This window comes from Dermacentor silvarum, chromosome 8 (assembly GCF_013339745.2).
Source record: "Dermacentor silvarum isolate Dsil-2018 chromosome 8, BIME_Dsil_1.4, whole genome shotgun sequence".
NCBI classification, from domain to species: Eukaryota; Metazoa; Arthropoda; class Arachnida; order Ixodida; family Ixodidae; genus Dermacentor; species Dermacentor silvarum.
The window spans coordinates 6,526,260-6,532,259 of record NC_051161.1 but is presented as its reverse complement, the minus strand read 5'-3'; positions in this window follow the sequence as shown (position 1 = coordinate 6,532,259).

Genomic DNA, 6,000 nt, shown 5'->3' with positions numbered 1-6,000 from the left:
GTGTGTTGCTATTGACGAATGTGTTTCCTCTTATCAAGTAATTCTTTCTGGTGCTGGGACATTATTGTGTCGGTCTTGAAGGGCACGCTGCGGGAGAATTCGCAGGATACAGCCCGTTATTGGCTTGACCGTCTATAGGAATGCCGAGTTTGTGTGGCAGATATATTGTGGTTCGGCCGGCACAAGACATATACAGGGTGTTTTTTTTTTTTTTTTTTTTTAGCTGCACCAAGTTTTTAAAATTAGAAAAATATATATCTTGGTCCCGTTATCTTTACCATTCGAGTGCACCGATTGGCGGCCTCTAGATACAGAGCAACTTCGGCACTTACGTGCGTAATTAGCGAAGTTACACTAATTAACTTTTTAATTATCAACAATAAGTGACTACAGCAAATGAGTACTTTGGGGCCCGTCCTCGACACTACCTATCCGAACGATCAAATTTTCAATAGCGTAGTTCATGTGGGAGCTACGCGACCAATTAGTTCCCCCTGGCAGGCTCCTTGAAACCGAAACTGGCCGCAAAAAGAGCGTCTGTGTCGTCGATGTCGCCGCCCCCCTGCCTTTCGTCACGTCTCCGAGGTAGGCGTCGGTCCGGCCCGCGAGCAGCTTGCCTTATCTCCTTGCTTTAGCAGGGACGAAATCATCACTTTAGCAGCAGACGAAATGGACATGTCCACTAGGTAGACACTTACAGAATACTTACAGAATACTAGCCCTGGTGGACTCAGAACTCCAGCAGCAGACGAAATAGACATGTACACCAGGTGGACTCTTACAGAATACCTAATAATAATCTGTTGTGTGTGCCCTAAATGAAGGTAGAGATCCTATGAACCATATATGCTATCAAGCGTCACAGATTCTTGTTTTTACGAACCAGAGCCGACCGATTGCTTGTAACAGCAAATTCCAGCCAACCCTGATGTTGGACACATTAATTAATTAGGAAATTGGCGGCCAGCCAATGGCAAATATCACTTACGAACGAAAATATTTGTGAATTCGGCCCCAGTTTCGGTACCGATATACCCGGGAGGTGGTAGTGTCATGACGTCATGGTACATTGGCACACTCTGTTTCCGAGATCACTGTGACTTCCACGCGGAAACGCAGCCGGCAGACAAGCGTTGAGCACTCTTGTTCATGCTTTTATGAGCACCTTCGTCATACCTATTTCTACGCGGTGTCCGCAAATTTCGATCTGTCATGCCGTCACGACAATGCTGGCGCCAGGTCCGACATTTCGAAATCAACTTTGTAGCATCAAATTAAATTATCGTAACCCGCCGCGGTGGCTTAGCGGCTATGTGTGGCGCTGATAAGCACGAGGTCGCGGGATCAAATCCCGGCCGCGGCGGCCGCATTTCGATGGGGACGAAATGTAAGAACGCCAGTGTGCCGTGCATTGGTGGCACGTTGAAGATCCCCTGGTGGTCAAAATTAATCCGAAGTCCCCCATTACGGCGTGCCTCATAATCGAATCGTGGTTTTGGCACGTCAAGCCCTGCAGAATTCAATTAAATTCAAAATATCGTACGTTTTCCAGCCTCCATGCAATCGAGCACCTCTATAACGATGGCCTTTACAACGAAGTGAGCTGTATAACGAAGGAAGAGTTCTGTCCCGGCTGTGAGCTGTGCGGTTCGCAACCTTTACAACGAAGTGACCTGTATAGCGAATGATTTCGGAAGCCTCAAGCACTTTGTTATAAAGGCGTTCGACTGTATACACTTGTCAAGTGTCGTTCTTTTACGCAAAAGAAGAGTGTGGTGTAGCGTTTCTACGTACAACACCGGAGGTATGTGCCACTAACACTTTTAACGCACTGCTGCGTCTTTTAAGAGCAACGGAACTACAAATATGTAATCGTTATCGAGCGCCTCACCACGTGTGCGTAGACAATTTTTTTTGACACCCTCGTTTTCTTTTTCCTCATGTTTAATACCTTTGTACTTTCCCCAGCAGTAGAAGAAAACCAAATGGACATTTTTTTTTTTTCGCTGGCTTACGTTTGTCTTTCACTTCCTATTTTGCACCCTCTCTACACGGTGCAGCGTCCACAACAATAGTAAAATTATTTGTTTATGGTATTTTTTTATACCTTTTTAGATGACTTCATTCACTAAGCCCCAAATGAAGCATCTACATTTTACGCCTGCAGAGGCTGCTTCGCCCGCAAACACGCGACCACTGCTGGGGAGTTCGGCTTCACTCGCTGCAACGGTTATAATGAAACTTCCCAATTGGCCTTGCGTGGCGCAACATTTATTAGCTTTTTATTTAAACGTGTATATTAAGCTCGTCGATCAGCAAGTGTCTACTAAGGATTAAATAACTATAAACAACAACTTTTTTCTGGAGGAGAGGGTATCAGCTGGTACACATCTCGATCGTGTACAGCGACTTATTTCAGGGTATTGTTGCTACGAGTTCAGGAGGAGGAGGAGGAACAAACTTTTATTTAAACCAGCAGTTTAGTTGGCTGGGCCTAGGCCTCCCGCGTGGGGACACCGAGGTCTTGCCTCTTCGCCGCCTCGCAGGCTTGCTGGGTAGCCCAGAGTTGGTCGTCGTGTCGTATATATTATTTCATAGAATCTGGCAATGTATATCTGGCGGTTCCGAAATCAATGACCGGTAAGAAAAAAACAAAACAAAACATAACCCTATCGAAAAAAGCCCATAAGCCCCATATCCAATAAGACTCTTTGTAAAAAACCCTGTGTTTACATATATCATACGGGCATCCTCCTATGATATATAAGTATACGGGTTTTTATATGGGTCCTACATAACGTTCACATGGGGTTATTGGATATGGGGTATGTGGGTTTTCTCGGTATGGTTAAGTCCAAAAATAAATATGTTTAGGACGTTCGCTTTCTGTGAAAATACAATTAAACATGATAAGCATCATATTTTAAGAACACGTACGTTATCAAGCCACCCGGTGTGACACTACACCGCTGTGTCGCGAGGAGGAAACGGTATACGCGGCGAGCCTTTGTGTAGCCTTTCGGAACCACTGTGTAGCCATTCGGTGCAGCGGTAACATGATAGTTGAGACACGCGTACCCTGTATCTTGGTGCATAATTTTTGGGACACCCTATATATAACAGACAGAATCATAACCCAGTATTTACCACTGCTACGGGCGCTCGCGCAGTCCGCAGCCGGTCGCTCTATACACCACTCGACAAGTGCGACTCTATATGGTATGCTGCAATTACTGACCAAAACTATTTTATTTGTGGACGGAGACCTCGTCCAACAAACAAGGTAGTCGCCCAGCGTAACCACAGATGACATTTTTGAACGCTTGTCAAAGTAAACAGCACGACTTATTCCGTAGCACAACAGTATACCCACGCTGTTGGGATAGTCATAGGTTTCGTAACTAATCATTGGCGTTAAACCACAGCTTAGAAATACAGTGAGAATCCTGTTGTAAGGTCACATTAGTAAAACAAATTTTCAGAAAGACACAAATGATGGCCGAGGTTGATTGAAGGCCCAAAAACGCCCGTATACACATCGCGTTATGAGTGTTTCGTCCGCCTCGACGCTGCACTCGTCCCTTAAATGGGTCCAATTGTGGTGGTGGCGTTGGTGGCATACGAAAAGAAGGTATACCCTAAGCTACACCAAGACATTACAAGGACACAGGGTACACTCATCCGACAAGCTCAGACGAACACCCTGCTCACTCCAGCACGGAATCACCTCCTCCAAGGCATACTTACTCAAGACCTCCCTCACTGTATCCCACCGTGGTGTCTATCCTTCCAGAACGCCACATATCCTGTGGCAATGCCTTCCAAAACTACCCCCCTTACCTAAACCTTCATCCCTCCCACCTACCCCCGCCTCCGAGTGGCTGACCGCCGCAACCACCCTTCACGACCAACGATTCCTTGCGGACTTCATCGGCCTAGCGCTGAAGCACGCCGCAAGCGACGCCCTGGACTGAGGGCATCGATGCATTTTTTAAAATTGTAGAATAAAGTGATTTCTCTCTCTCTCTCGACGCTGCAGGAACTCCGGTCATGCTGATTTAAATCGCTTCACTACGTCCCACAGAACCGTTTCCAACGTATAAGACGCCACGTCATACGAAATAGACCGCGCCGACACGATAACAACCACCAGAAACTGCCGCCGATCGTATACCTGGCATATAACCCGAAGCGCTCGCCCAAGCCAGCATGCCGACTGCCCATAGATGGCTCCACTGTCTACGCAATATGGCGGCGCCCATGAAAAAATGGTGCTCCTTAATTCTTCATCGGAATAAGATAGCACCACCATATGCGACCACAGCAACTGTGAAGAAACCATCGAGTACTTCCTCTGCCACTGCACCCGCTTCGACGTCCAACGCCTCTACGCAGAGAGCGCTCAGTATATAGACTGGATGGTCGAACGTCGACCCTGTACGGAGGCAATGGTCCTGGGTGTATGGCCTCACGCATCATTAACACTGAAAGTTAGGCATGCGTTAATGACTTTCTTGAAACCAACAGTCCTGACAAAACGCTTACATAGACCACATGGAACACCTCCCTGCTATTTCCATGTTAATTCTCTCTCTTGTGGGCAACAGTGTATGCAAGCGTCGACGACGTTATCAGTCAACTTATGACGGCCGTGATGCGTCCGTTCTATATTTTGTTTTATAAATTTATGACATCTCTCGACTACAGCCGGTTTGAAATCACGCCTCTCCGGCTTCCTCGGAGAGACTCCGACGGCTGTGACGTCATCTTCGCTGGCGCGGAGTGTGGTTCCTCCGAGAAGAATGGAGTGGTGACTGTAGGAATTTTGTCTTAGGGCCTGAATTTTTTAAATAAAAATTGCCGAAAATCGATAAGTTTAAAGAAGTAAAAGCACGAATTTTACAAAATTCGTGGCTCTGAACCATAAACAGATATCGTCGTTCCAACCAGATATCGTCGTTCCGAGCATCCAAAGCGGACAAATTTGCTATACTAATTTACAGCTTACGTGGATTTGTTACAATGTTTACAAGAAGCTTGCAAAAGTATTACAAATTAGTAATATACCTGAAAGGGGTGTATAATTTATCAGTTTTGTGCGCTTTAGACGTATTAATAAATGCTGTTTTCAGAATTGTGATATCACTTCTCATTGCTGAGCTAGAAGTTGTGAACTTATAGTTTCGTTTATTTAATTCAGCAATTTTCAACAATTTGTATTAAAAATCGACAACCTAAATAAAAAAAAAATGTGGTTGATCCCTCTTATATAGGAATCGGTATAGAACACGAAAGTGAAACGTGTCTTCACAGAAGTAGTGTAATGTTTATTGCACATTGATATATAATGTCTATTGGTGTTTTGTGGCTAAAGCGCCCTTAGGCGTTGATGCACCCACGCTGACGCCTGGTGGCACGTCTCCTCCATCACGACTACCAACGTCGATGACCATGAGCAACCGTCGTGCATATGGAAGCTGCACTACGCTGCACACGCTAGCACAACGCGAAAGACGAAGCACGTAACTGACACACTAATACAACGCGCAAGACAAAGCACGTAACTGAATCGTCACCGAGTCAAATCAGCGCGTACAGCGCGTCGTAATTGCAGCCTCCGCGATCAACTTCAGAAACATTTTCAGAGCTAATTGCGGAGGCCACGCTCCGCTGTGCTGAGTACGGTGAACGCCACCTAGGTGGCGTTGGTAGTGCTTCTTGATGCCAGCGTCCCTTCGAATGCTGGCATCGAGGCGTCGTAGTACTGAGACCACCGAAGCGTTCACTGTCGGTGCGCGTTAAGGCCGGAATACATGGAGCGAATAACCGGCGTCCGAGCGAAGAACTTCGTCGGGCGGCGAACGTCCGACGGCCGGCGTCAAGAAATTTGCCGTCCGCAGCCGATCTGCCTGTCCAAACATTTTCGTCGGGCGAACGCCGCCGCCGGAAGCGTCTAGCGCGCAGCGGTGGACGACAGCCAATCAGGAGGCACTAGTTCCG